Here is a 14,773-nt window from a genome sequence, read left to right as displayed (position 1 = left end):
GTTCTCGGTGTGCAGGGCACCGATACGCAGTTCCACCGGCTTGGTGATCCACGAGATGGTGTCAGAGAGGGGTCTCCCATCCACAGAGGCAATCACTAGGGGTTTGTCGAGTGGAGTAACAGGCACCTGGTACTTGTCCACCGTGGCCTGCTGGATGAAATTGCCTGCTGCCCCGGAGTCGAGGTACGCCTCGGCCGTGAACCGCGTCTCTCCCGTAGTCACTTGAACAGTCCACGTAACCGGGTCTGAGAGAATCCCAGCACCTAGGGTGGCCTCTCCTACCAGCCCTAGGCTTTGGAGTTTCCCGGCCTCTCTGGACAGGAGCGTAGAAGGTGTGTGCCCTCTCCGCAGTAGAAGCAGAGACCCTTGGCGAGCCGTTCTGCTCAGCGTTGTTCAAACTGCCGCAAACGGTCGATCTGCATGGGCTCGTGGACGGAGACACCAGATGACGTTGACTGAAGGACGGCGGGCTTCTCCGGAGGAGAGGAATGCCGTATCGGACGTCTCTCACGGGACACCTCTTTGGATCGTTCCTGAAAACGAAGATCCACTCGAGTCGCTAGGGCAATCAGGGCATCCAGGGTGGACGGCACGTCACGACCAGCCAGCTCATCTTTGATACGACCCGAGAGGCCTTCCCAGAAGGCGGCGGTTAGAGCCTCATTGTTCCACCCAAGTTCCGAAGCCAAGGTGCGTAAACGGATGGCATATTGACCCACCATCAGAGTCCCCTTGACGTAGCCGGAGGAGAGATGAGGCCGACGCGGAGGCGGGTCCGGGCTCGTCAAAGGTGCCACGAAATGCCTGCAGGAACTCCTGGATGTTGGTGGTCACCGGATCCTCCTTCTCCCACAAGGGGTTCATCCAGGCCAGCGCCTCATCCTCTAGATGGGACATCATGAACGCGACCTTGGCTTGGTCGGAGGCAAACAAGTGTTATAGTAGCTTTAAATGGAGAGAGCATTGATTGATGAAACCCCTGCAGGTCTTGGGATCTCCAGCGTACCGGGGTGGTGAGGCCAAACGAAGTCTGGAAGCATCCGAGGAGGCTGCCATGGGAGCTGTGGCCGTGGATTGTACAGTGGAAGCTCGAGATGCCAAAGATGTGACCGACGCTTGCAGCGTGTTCAGGCGGGCGTCCACAGAAGACATGAAGTTCAGCATGCGGGTCTGGGTCTCACGCTGGCGTGTGAGTTCTTCCTGGAAGGCCGCTAGTGCTTGGGCGGGATCCATGGCCTGTTCTTACTGTTAGGGCCAGGTGGACGGGCAGACCCAGGAGGTGGATCCACTGGGCCGAACACCTTAATAAAGGCAAGGGGTCCGGTAGCCGGAGCACTACGGGTAGCAGGACAGTCCGTGCAAAAGAGTGGAATGGAGAAGTCCCTGGGACCACGGAGTCACTGATGGTAGTCCGGGTGACGGAGCTCAGGTTCAGAGGCCGAGATGTTGTCAGGCAGAGTCCGGAACCGATGGAGCGAGAGGACGGGTCACCACAGGGATCAGAGATGGTACGGACTGACGGGATGGCAGATAGTCAGCGTTCGGGGGTCGGGAATCGGCAGGACCGGATGGCGAGGCAGGAGCGGCTCTAGAAGAGAGATAGGTAAGTATATCACAGAGACACAAGGAGACCTGACTCCTAGCTTAGGAAACACGAAGAACAGGCCCCGCCCACTTGGACATTAAACCCCTTTATACCCTGTACCTGTGTGTTCAATTTCCTGTCAGTGGACGCTGGCCCTTTAAGAGAGGGTCAATGACCGCGCGCGCGCCCTAATGCGCATGCGCGAGGCCCGGGTGCCAGAAGCCAGGGCAGGGAGCGGTGTATAGGAAGCAGGGGAGCCGGCCTGGAGCAGGGCTGCCGACGGGCGCCGGGAGCGGGGACCGGGCCGCCTGGGGTCCGCAGGTGATGGAGGCTGGAGACCGTGGAGCGGGGGACGCCTGACAGAGGAGCCGGGGAGCGAAGCAGGGAAGCCGGGGAGCGTGGCAGGTGAGCCGGGGAGCAGAGCAGGGGACCCGGAGAGCGTGACAGGTGGTCGGGTAAATTCTGGTCCAATGGGCGTCGCTAGTCTCAGGTTCGGCGCGTCCTCTATCCTTGTGATCACTATCCTCCTTCTTACGCCATATGGATGATGTCTCCTATGTCATCCACACAGTGCCCACCATTGTGCTCCTGCACAAGCTTACATCTTTCTGCCATGCCGAGTGGTGTACGGCCATTCTTTGACCGTTCCGTACACCTGTGCATTACAGTTCTTTGCTCTGCCTTCAGCATGGCAGAGAGAAGTGCTCGTGTTCAGTAACACAACGAAGGACACTGTGTGGATGGCGCAGGACATGTCATCCACATGACGCCGGAAGTAGGACAGCGATCGCAATAATAGAGGAAGCACTGGGTCAAGAACAGCGACGACCATCAGAGCTGACCGGATTGCCCTAAAGGCGAGTAGTTGACAGGCTCCCTCTAACACTGTCTTGAGAATGACCCTTCTCAGTTGAGTGCCCAAGCCTAAACACAGCTCTGAAGAAACGCAACAAAAGTGTGGTTTAGACTTACCATTCACTCACAATACCACTACAAGGGCCATCTAATGGAGGGAACAGAAGTAACTGGGTTGGGTTAATATAGATTGAACATGTATACTTACTTATAGTTCCATTGGGGGAGGATTGGTTTAAGAAGCTTAATTTATTACTTGTATCCTGTAAGGATTTCTCACTTATTTACACTTTTTCTATTTTAAGTATTGTCTTACTTTTACTTCCATGTTTCGTCTCTGATAAGTTCAATGGATCTTACTTTGTCTTTTTGAAAATTCTTTAATTCTGATTTAAAAAAAAATAAATAAAAACATTTTAACCTACTTTTAATAATTTCATTTTTTTCTGCTTCTTTCTATGGATTTGAAGAAATTCTGGTTAAATATCATTGGATTTAGTTATTAATTTTAGTCTGATCATTTGAAGTAAAATGTGACTTTTTGTGTTGGATTTAAAATACATTTGCGGAAAATTTCCATTTCTTTTCACCACTTATTAAAATTATTTTTAGGCAAATTGGTCCAAAACTTGTTTTTAGGCAAAATGGCTTAGCTTTTCACATATATTTAACCAGGGGCTACATGGCGATGTTGCATTACAACAACACATCTAATTATTTCCTTTGATTTTACATTGTGATCTTCAACTTACCGTGGATATAACAAAGGCGCAAATGTTTCCAAATGTCTTTGAATGTCTCTCGCACATCACGAATCGCATGCAACTCAACTTCCCTGGACATCTATGCCACTGGTATGTGATTGCGTGTTGTACATAATTTGACTGATTTTATTTTCTGTTAAATAATATCAGCTCTAAAATAGAAAAAAAAAATATTTTTTTTAAATCACTTTATTGAGGAGTGTAGAGTAAATCTATACAGAAGAATTATGTCTTCTAATACATGGAATAAAACAGTGCAACTTTTTTGTAAATTTGGAGGGAAACCTGATGAATTTGAAGTTTCAACTTTAGTCTTACTCAAAAAAACTTTTAAAATTTTACTTATAAGAGTCTGATCAGAGTGGGATTAATTTTTCTTGGAGGTGGACAAAAAAAAAAAAGTTTCTCCACCTTCTTCATTGTCAGTCTATAAGAATCGGATGTCATCCAAGTGTGGGCCAATGTTTACCACCAACTCATAGACTTAAAGGGGCTTTACATGCAACGACATCGCTAACGAGATGTCGTTGGGGTCACGGAATTCGTGACGCACATCCGGCCTCGTTAGCGACGTTGTTGCGTGTGAAATGCAGGACCGACCGTTAACGATCAAAAGTACTCACCATATCGTTGATCGTTGACACGTCGTTCTAATCCCAATTATCGTTGCTGTTGCAGGACGCAGGTTGTTCGTCGTTCCTGCCTCAGCACACATTGCTATGTGTGACACTGCAGGAACGAGGAACAACACCGTACCTGCGGCCGCCCGCAATGAGGAAGGAAGGAGGTAGGCGGGATTTTCGGCCCGCTCATCTCCGACCCTCCGCTTCTATTGAGCGACCGCTTAGGCTACTTTCACACATCCGGTTTGAGCCGTGCGGCTCAATCCGGCTGTGAAACCTATGCAACGGATGCGGTGAAAACACCGCATCCTTTGCATAAGTTTTTACATGCGGCCGGTCCGTTTTTTTCCGGTTGCGGCACGCTACTGAGCATGCGCAGTGGAAGAAGCCGCATGCAGCGGCCGGATGCATTTTTTTCTGCATCGCGATGAAACCGGCGTCCATAGGCATGCATTGAAAAATGCGCCGCAGCGGCCGGATGCGGTGCGATGTGGTTTTTTTGCCGAAGCAAAAAACGTTGCAGGCAACGGTCCATCCGGCCGCGGCATCGGCTAAATCTGCCGCATGCGGCAAAAACCGGACCGAACGCAGGCCCATGCGGCACAATACGGCACTAATGTAAGTCTATGCAAAAAAACCCGCAACCGGCGGCAAAGAAACCGGTTGCGGTTTTTCTGCAGAGCGCCGTATTGTGCCACAGAGCAAAAACCGGATGTGTGAAAGTAGCCTTAGTGACGTCGCTGTGACGCTGCACAAACCGCCCCCTTAGAAAGGAGGCGGTTCGTCGGCCACAGCGACGTTGCTAGGCAGGTAAGTATGTGTGATGGGTGTGTTAGCGCTGTTGTGCGCCACGGGCAGCGATTTGCTTGTGACGCACAACCGATGGGGGTGAGTGCTTTCACCAGTGAAATCGCTAGCAATGTCGCTGTGTGTAAAGCCGCTTTACACTGCACATTTTGATCCAACACTTGGATCAAAATCGGACGTGTACACAACCCATCTAATATTGGAAATTACGGATTTTGAAGTCCACCCATGACCAACCCACACCTCTAAGTCACCTACCAGATACAAACTTAAAAAGATAATCCCATCTTCAAAGATTGATATTTTTATTGTAAAATGAAGCAATTTTGCAATTTACTGCTTGTTAAAATTTGCAGCCGTTTTTGAAATATTAACACTTTTATCTACTGCTCAATTCCTAGGAGATTGGCCACTGCTGCTGATGTTCTGCCATGGTGGTCGGTCACTAGGAAACGAGCCATAAACAACAGAAAAGTGTAAATACTTTAACAACTGATGAAAAATTTTACAAACAGTAAATTGCAAAATTGCTTGTACTTATAAACACTATCTGACAATGCCCATGTAATAAACATGGGAATATCATTTTACACTTATGTCTATGAATTTGCACCTTCGGTTCTAACAGTGTCAGGGTTATCAGTATCTGTGCTTATGAATGAAGCGTTCTTTTGGCATCCATTGGGCTGATATACAATATGTATCGTGGTGTTCAGCATTGCACTCGTTGGGTGCCATGATGGCATCAGACTCTGTTCACACTTCAGAGTCTGATAAACAAGCTGGGATTTTTTAGTTAAACAGCCTGTCATGGGCGTCAGTTGGTTCTGGTTTCAATGCTCTCCAGTACAGCAGGAGTTAATTTCTGCTGGCCTGTGATCATCCGCTGGGAGCTAACGCTGCTGAATAATATCCTCAGCCATCTTCACCCTTTATAATGATATGGATTCCGGGGCTGAGTGCCGGATATAGCTTCTGCTTCCCTGGTTCCTGTGGTTATCTAGTTATATGATGATCTACAAGTCGCGGTTCTGCATGGTGGGTGAATTCTCCAGTTGTGTATTTATTTCCTACTCCTTTTGCATTGCTCCCCAGTTCCCATACTGTCCCTTATTTGTGCTTGAGTTTAGTGTGCATACATTTTTGTTTACCTTTGTCTGTGCCTATTTGTGGGGTCTTAGTTACTGAATTCCTGGCTCACTCCCTGGGTATTAGGGCTCAGACAGGAGACAAGGCCTCATTGGAGGCTCGAGCCTAACTACCATCAAATCTACCTTCGAGATAAGGGACAGCACAGAGGCCCCAGTCTTTGAGTCAGCCTAGGAGCCCCTGTTCCATTGATAAATACCCCGTGACAACATGTGATGTCCTATCAGACAATGGATTGAAAACGTATTGTTCTAAGTCTTCACCATTCAGGCATAATTGGTGTCAACATGACCCAGGAGTTACAATAGTCTTGTCACTTTTTGTAGCCTGAGATAAGTTTAACAACTTTGTTTTCCTCATCTTTGAAGCTTTTTTAGAAGTTGTAGAAACTTTGTGGTGACTTCTTCACTTTCTGGCTTTGGAATTTTCACATCCGTCACATTGCTGCACCTTGTGTTGAAATCTGTTTGCACACAGCACGGAGAAGCATGTACTTCCTGAGGTGTCTGCAGAGTTCGGATTTCGGAGCTGATTTGGTGAAAAAAATGTTGAAATTCTGTTGTGACAGGAAAGAAGGAGGATGTCACATAGGAGAAATAGTGCAGTGTGATGTGCGGAGAGGAGAAGCTCACATCATCCGCTGGTCGTTTTCTCATCTTGTTTGTTATGCATTAAAGAATGCAAAAGTATCAAAGCTAAGAATATGAAAAATGATATTTAATGTATTTACATATTTTATGTATATATTAAGTGTACAAGTGAATATAATGTATGTGAGGTGCACAGGTAGCAAGTGCATCTGAGCTCTGGAGCTCTACTGTGTAGCACCCGGTTCCAACACAGCATCCCCGCATGCTCATGGTCTCCAGAGTGGGTACCCTTCTCCTCACCTGTCTCCTGGTTCCATGTGCTCCGTGCCCGGTCAAAGGCATCCTGGCCTTGGCGTGGTCACCGCTCTCCTCTCCTGCCCAGCGCTACCACGCTCCCTTATTCTGCCCCAGAGTCTGTCGCAGCCTCCTCCTCCTTCCAGGCCACACACAGGCCTTCAGTGTGTACTCGTAGGGCGCACATGTGGTCATGCCCCCTTTCTTAAAGGGCTGGAGTTCCATTACCTGGAAGCAATCCTTGAGGTCACCTGTTGATGTGAAGCCCGCCTCCCGTTACCTTCAGGTGCAGGTCACCTCAGGGACTTCAGGGACTTCACGTGCTCGGGATCTTCTGGCCACAGGTAGGTCAGGTTGACTTCTATGGGAATCGTGACGCCACTCTCGGTAATTGAGGTCAGGAGATGACCGCCACTGCAGCTTGGGGAGCGCCTGGGGCTGATGGTAAATGCAGTCTGGTGGTATGGCCTCCCGAGAGTGAGGCTGGCCCCAGGGCCCAGTGTTAGTGTGTAGTACCACAGGTCGCAGAAGAACTCACACACAAGCAGCAATGTATTTCATGGTTTTTACTCACTTTTCAGATGATGCAGTCAGACAACCTGGGCGATGCTGAGGTGAACCAGGTGGAACCAGGTATTCTTCAGGCTGATCCAGGGGTGACTGCTGACTCGCCTTCCTAGCCCTTCTTGTTTTGAGGTGACCCCGACTTGGTGTACTATGGGAATCACCCAGGGAAGTCGCAACTGCCGTTCTCCCCTTTCTGACCCGTTTGCTGGCAGCATGGACTAAGGTAAAGATGGCTCTAGGCTCAATCCTCCATATGGGCCCCCTCGTTGCTGCTGTAGCTGCGGACTCTGTATGGTTTGGTGAGGCACATATAGCACCCTCACCAGCAGGTTTAGCAGGCCTAGTAGATGGGTTCCTGCTCTGGGGACCTTTATTCCCTGTGCGGGCCTAGTCTACCGGCAGTCCCCTTACTCAGCCACCTCTTGCTACTGCCTAGGTGGTTTTCAGGCGGCACCACTGGGTAGCCGTTCTCCCCCGCCAGCAGCCACTACAGGTGCAGGGTCTGAAAGTGCTCCACAACTCCGTCCTGCACTCCAGACGCATCTCTACACTCCTGCTCCTTCAACTGCCACTGCACAACTCCTGTCTCCAGTCCCACCACCCACCACTAGCTGGGATGCGAGGGCTACGCCCCCTTCCTGGGTCTCCCAGGGGTCCTCTCTAAGCTGTGTGTGTGTCCTGGTACTTCGTGTTTGTGTGTCCACACCCTGGTCAGTCTTCTGAATTACCTGTATTGTACTCACTCAGCCTGAGTGCAGTACTCAGTGGAGCCTGACCAGGTCAGGGGCGCCACATTACCCTAAAGGTATTTAAGTCTGCCTCCCCTGACAGGAGGTGCCTGAGCAACATTGCCTTTTAGTGCATTGCCAGTTCCCAGGTCCCTGTACGTTAGTGTGTTTGAGTCCTAGTTCCAGTCTTGTGTGCCTAAGCTCTGTCTTGTCTTAGAGCCTGCTATCTAGTACCATTAGCATGCTGCCACAGTTGAACCACTACCTCTGTGCTGCCATGTCAGAGCCAATTCCTCCATGCTTTCATATCTGAGCTGCTACCTTCATGCTGCCACGACTGAGCTTCTGTGCTGCCATATCAGAGCTGCTACCTCTATGCTGCTACGTCAGAGCCGCTACCTCCATGCTGCCACATCAGAGCCATCACCTCTGTGCTGTCAAGTCCAGGTTTCCACCACTGTGCTGCCACATCCTTGCATACCAGCATCAGACATTAAGAGACTCTACCCGTCCGTAGGAGACCATCTCCTCTGGTCCCTGGCTGTCATGCTTTTAGGTCTTCTGTTGGTGCACCACACAATCCCTGTATAGGGGTTTGCTGGTGGTTGCTCCTTCAGGGGAGTCCGGTGCACAGGCCAGTGTGTCCACCTCTGGACGCTCTTCACCACGCGGTGACCGTAACATGCTGTTTTTGGGGGTCTGATTAAAATAATACAAACATTAGTGTTATAGCTGAAGAACCCTGTTGCAGATTTTACGTTAGGGCCCATTTCACTTGTTTGGGAATTTCAGAGATATCCTCATATTTTGAAAAGCTGTCCGGGAACTATGCGTCTAGGATGACTAGTCCAAAAGGCAGATCTCTGGTGGCTTCTCCTCCCCTGCTTTTCTAGACTGACAGGCATCTCTCTATAAACACACAATTGAAGAGACCTGACAGTCTGCAGGAGGGGTGCAGGACAAAAACATTTGGAATGGCATCTTGAATTAGTCATCCGAGATGCAAGGTCCTGGGCTGGCTTTACAAAGTATGTTTTCTTTGAAGTGCTGTAGCGTTTTAAAGCAAAGCATACATAGCTTCGATAAAAGAACCATGGAGATATGACGGTCAGTGGGTGCTCTTGTCCATCTACTGGACTGGCTGTCTTTAGAAAAACCACACAGACCAGGGTTCATCCCACTGAACGCCCGTACTCCTTTCCCATGGGCAGAACACTACACAGACAAGACAAGGTAAGGGAACCACACTCTGGGAAGGGTGGGCCAAAAGGTTACCCCAACCCCCAAACCTGCTATATAAACCAGAACGGTTCCTAACACCCCACCCCCTGTAAGATGTCACCTCTCTTCCTAACCAAAGTCATGGCTGGCCTCCACCAACAACAGGGGTGACGTTCCAGCCATATACTTTATTGGGCTTCCAACAGTCAATAGTATATAGTACATTTCCAGCAAGAACACAAGATGGTACAAGCAACAGAGTCCCACCCACTGGCCTGGTAGGGATTAGAATGTTTATTACTTCAGGGAATCCAGTGCCAACTACCTCAGCCAGTAGCAACCCTATTTTGGTGGAAACCTACTGAGAGGAGATAGTGTCAAGCATAGAAAGCTGCCCGAGCACAGCTAGGCATATGGTCAGGTGAGTGAATTGTCCCAATCTGGGTTCTTCAAGCAAATAAATTTGTGGGCTCAGCCTTGGGCAGTGGATCAATTCTGTAATCGTCCAGCTGGATGAATGGACCCTAAGCTGAAGTCCTGTAGAATCACACACACTGACAGGAGCAGCCCTTTTTATTTCTCGTTTCAGGGTATTATGTCTTATAAAATTAGTGGAAGATGGCTGTTCCCTCATGTTTTGCTTATTCAATCTGACTGATGTAGCGTAAGGGGGCTGAGGCATTCCACAAACTAATAGAGAAAAGGGGGCTCCAGACAGTCTAACATGCAACAATGGCTATAATCTCTTGATTTACCAAACAAAGGAACAATATGTCTGCTTATTTAAAAATAGTCCACCCGTCACACAAGTGGCCAGATTGATGCTGTGTTATCACAATCTGGTAGTTTGGCAGGCAGTATGAATCTCTTGTCATTTTTATGTAAAGTTACCAGTATCTACCACAGATCACAACTACAGTGGGTAAAAAAAAGTATTTAGTCAGCCACCAATTGTGCAAGTTCTCCCACTTATAAAGATGAGGTCGGCCTGTAATTGACACCATAGATGACCACCACTATGAGAGACAAAATGAGAAAACAAATCCAGAAAATCACCATGTCTGATTTGGCAAGATTTTTTTTGCAAATTTTAGTGGAAAATAAGTATTTAGTCACCTAAAAACATGCAAGATATCTGGCTCTCACAGACCTGTAACTTCTTCTTTAAGAGGCTCCTCTGTCCTCCACTCATTACCTGTAGTAATGCCACGTGTTTGAACTTGTTATCTGTATAAAAGACACCTGTCCACAACCTCAAACAGTCAAACTCCAAACTCTACTATGGTGAAGACCGAAGAGCTACTGAAGGACATCAGAGACAAAATTGTAGCCCTGCACCAGGCTGGGAAGACTGAATATGCAATAGGCAAGCAGCTTGGTGTGATGAAATCAACTGTGGGAGAAATAATGAGAAAATGGAAGACATACAAGACCACTGATAATCTCCCTCAATCTGGGGCTCTTCCCAAGATTTCACCCCATGGAGTCAAAATGATCCCAAGAACGGTGAGCAAAAATCCCAGAACCATACAGGGGGAGCTAGTGAATTACCTTGATAGAGCTGGGACCATCGTAACAAAGGCTACCATCAATAACACATTACGCCACCAGGGACTAAGATTCTGGAGTGCCAGACGTATACCCCTGCTTAAGCCATTACATGTCCGGGCCCGTCTGAAGTTTGCTAGAGAGCATTTGGATTATCCAGAAGAGTATTAGGAGAATGTCTTATGGTCTGAAGACACAAAAGTAGAACTGTTTGGTAGAAACACAACTCAACGTGTTTGGAGGAGACAGAATGCTGAGTTGCATCCAAAGAACACCATACCTACTGTGAAGCATGGGGGTGGCAACATCATGATTTGGGGCTGTTTCTCTGCAAAGGAACCAGGACGACTGACCCGTGTACATGAAAGAAAGAATGGAGCCATGTATTGTGAAATTTTGAGTGCAACCCCCTTTCATCAGCAATGGCATTAAAGATGAAACGTGGCTGGGTCTTTCAACATGATAATGATCCTAAGCACACTGCCAGGGCAACAAAGGAGTGACTTCGTAAGAAGCATATGAAGGTCCTGGAGTGGCCTAGCCAGTCTCCAGATCTCAACCCCATAGAAAACCTTTGGAGGGAGTTGAAAGTCCGTTTTACCCAGCAACCGGCCCAAAACATCCATTATCCAATATGGAGGCCTTTTCCTGATCCTCTCCATGAGGCTCACTCTCTATGAAGTTGGGTCGAAACGCATGTCGAGGTCTGAACTGGTGATTTTCTTACCTTTCATATTATCATGAGTGGTCCGCATTGGTTCTCTTTTTTTACATATTCATAAGCCTTAGCCTAATTATGAAATCATATCTATATGACAATATATCTGGCCTTTGGTTTATGCATGTAACATATAATTCTGCTTTGCCTATTCTGCCATCCTGTGGACCTCATTTGTACTACATTTTATATCATGATGTTTTAGCCTTACTTTAGCCTTCTTTTCTTTTTTTTTATTTGAATTGCCATACAAATAAATTAACTAATGTTATATGGTATATGGTAGTATTTGCTTGCTATTTATACTTGGGAACAATACAATTATTAGGAACTCTATTTGTTGTATTTTATTTCTTCCTTTTGTTGGGCTTCTTTTTAGAATAAGGTTTAATTATATCCTCACCTCAACAGAAAGAGCATTTCCATAAATGCACCTTTTGACTTAAAAATATACTTTTATTAGAATGTATTAAAATTTAAAAAAATGAAATAGGACAGGGGTGACATGCAGCAACATTGCCAGTAGATGGCACTGCAGTACAGCCAGGTCAATAAAATATAATACAGAGTATGCAAAGTATGTGGACAGTTCAGTGCTGTATATAATAGGAGCAGAACATTCAATACCAACTAAATTTAATTAATAGAATAGTACATAATAAGGAAAGGTATTGTCAGATGTCTAAGTAACAGGTAAACAGAAAAATAAAGAGCAGCAAACAAAAAGCATACCATATATATCGGTGCAAGTCCTACTAAATAATATCTAGTTGTCCCAAATAGATAAAATGAAATAATCAGTGAAAAAAAGTGTACTTAAAATAATAATAATAATAAAAAAAGTAATAATATGTATTTTAATGATACTAATAAATAATAACATTATTACTCATAATTAAATGATAATGATACTACTACTACTACTAATAATAATAATAATAATAATGTCATTAATGCTAATAATGATAATAATAATAATAATAATAATAATAATATCAATGCTAATAATAATGCTAATAATAATAATAATAATAATAATAATAATAATATGGATTATAATAATACTAATGAATAATAATACAATTATTACTCATAAAAATAAAAATGACACTAATAATAATAACATTAATACTAATAATAATAAGAACATCAATGCTAAAAATAATAATCATAATAATAATAATATGGATTATAATAATACTAATGAATAATAATAATACAATAATTACTTATAAAAATGACACTAATAATAATAATAATAACATTAATGCTAATAATAATAATAATAACATCAATGCTACTAATAATAATAATAATAATAATAATAATAATAATAATAATAATAATAATAATAATAATAATAATAATAATTTATTAGCCCATCTGGTGCAACAATGATTCTGAAACAATGACATTTTAGCAAGATAAAGCTGACAAAGGTTAAGTGTAACCAAAATGTTACCACACCATATGGGCTAATAAATAATAATAATAATAATAACATCAAAACATCAATGTTAATAATAATTCTAATAATAACAAAAATAATATCAATAATAATAATAATAATAATAATAATAATAATAATTTATTTATTAGCCCATCTAGTGCAACAATGATTCTGTTACAATGAACTTTTAGCAAGATAAGGTTGATAAAGGTTCATTGTAACCAAAATGTTGCCACACCATATGGGCTAATAAATAATAATAATAATAATAATAATAATAATAATAATAATAATAATAGTAGTAGCATTATTAGCATTATTATAATTAATGTTATTATCATCACTATTTATTATTACTATCATCACTATTCTTCTTTTTATTATTATTATCATCATTATTATTATTATATTACGTTTACTTTTTTCTTATTTTTGGAGTGCTGCCTTTTTCTTCATTCTAGGTAAAAGTTAAGTTATAAGAACACTTAATATCAAATAGAGTATAGTTTGCTAATAATATAATAAGGAATGGTATTGATGAAGGTCAAGTTATAAGAGTAATATGAACAGTTGCACTCTATGTTTTCAGTTCTATTGGGTCTAAATATTGAAAATACATTCTAGGGTTGAGTGCAGCTATATGTCAACCACCTTTAATAGGTTTCATATTCTCAGGCTCATTAGTTAATCAAATTCTCTCTGCTCACAACACTTTTCTAGGATTTTAGAGATTTGCACTTTTTCTTTGCAAGTCTATGAGAGCCAAAAGAAGGTTGTCATAGACTTAAATTGAAACGTGACCTTCAGCAAGCACAGGAGTGATCCAGCAGGTCACAAACTGCTGGAGACCAACAGAACCGGTATGGATAAAAGATAAAAACTGTGGCTGGTAATTATAAGGCTTGGTGTGGGGAATTTAAAAGGTGCTCCAATAAAAAAATAAATAAATAAAATTAATAAAAAAACACTAGAGTGGTGTTTTTTTATTGATATTCCAGAAGGTGTCGCTATTTCACTACCTTAGGAAGCCGGGAATAAAAAGTTTCTAAGTAATGAACTTTCAGAAAAAAATAAACTTATAAATATTTATTCTACGTCGTTATTGGTATATAATGGAATTGCAGCATTTATTATCCAGATTGAGGAAGGCGGAGGAGACATCACACCTTGTAGTAGAAGAAAACAGCCCCGGTATGTAGATATTTACTGCTGGAGAATGATACAAAATAGAATATTTAAAACTTATTTTAACATTATATATTATTTGTGTATTTATTTTTTAGAATTTCATTGTGATTAAAAATACGTTAGTAACAGTAACAATTGATTTGATACTTTTGAGCTGATACAAATCACTAACGTGCTATAAAATGCTTTTCCTTTTTTTTTTAAAAAAATAAACAATTAAGCTAAATATATAAAAAATGAAATAAACTCTAAATATTTAAATATTATAATAAAATAATAATAGAAGATTAGAAGGTTAAGTAAACATCTGTGATTTAACTGTTTAGCAAAATAAGAAAAATGACAGGTGCCCCCCTCCAAGTGTTTGCTTCAGATATAGGGTTAATTTGCAGGTTAATACCATAATGAAGGTGCCTGGTGACAGTACTGAAAGTGCGGAACCAGGGAGAAAATGGGCTTTGCACTGATGCACTGTAGACCTGGCTGTCAGTCAGTGTCAGGGTGTACATCTGTTGATCTGAGTGATTGTAATTGCTCCAGGCATGCCTACATGACTGAAAGCTGGTGGCTCCTGGGAGAATAAAGGTCTGCCGGTGAAGCTTGAGTCACCGCTCATTGGACTAGAAGTGGCAGCTGTATTCACCACGTCACTGACAGCCGGCTTTGCACTGAAGCACTGTAGATCT

General features: G+C 43.8%; 1 protein-coding gene across 2 annotated transcripts in view; it reads left to right on the top strand.

The window, feature by feature from the left end:
- The window catches only part of LOC142256005 (chemerin-like receptor 1), a 64,432-nt gene that overhangs the window by 38,802 nt on the left and 10,857 nt on the right, over positions 1-14,773 (top strand). Inside the window, exon 1 of one of the 2 annotated variants that reach the window (XM_075327486.1) lies at positions 14,035-14,090. The exons of the other annotated variant lie outside the window; for it this stretch is intronic. The gene's annotated coding sequence lies outside the window, so the exon portion shown is untranslated. Of the gene's footprint in view, positions 1-14,034; positions 14,091-14,773 lie in introns of those variants that run through there. 2 annotated transcript variants of the gene reach the window in all.

The sequence above is a fragment of the Anomaloglossus baeobatrachus genome, chromosome 11 (assembly GCF_048569485.1).
Source record: "Anomaloglossus baeobatrachus isolate aAnoBae1 chromosome 11, aAnoBae1.hap1, whole genome shotgun sequence".
Classification (NCBI taxonomy): Eukaryota; Metazoa; Chordata; class Amphibia; order Anura; family Aromobatidae; genus Anomaloglossus; species Anomaloglossus baeobatrachus.
This window is presented reverse-complemented; position numbering and strand designations above follow the sequence as displayed.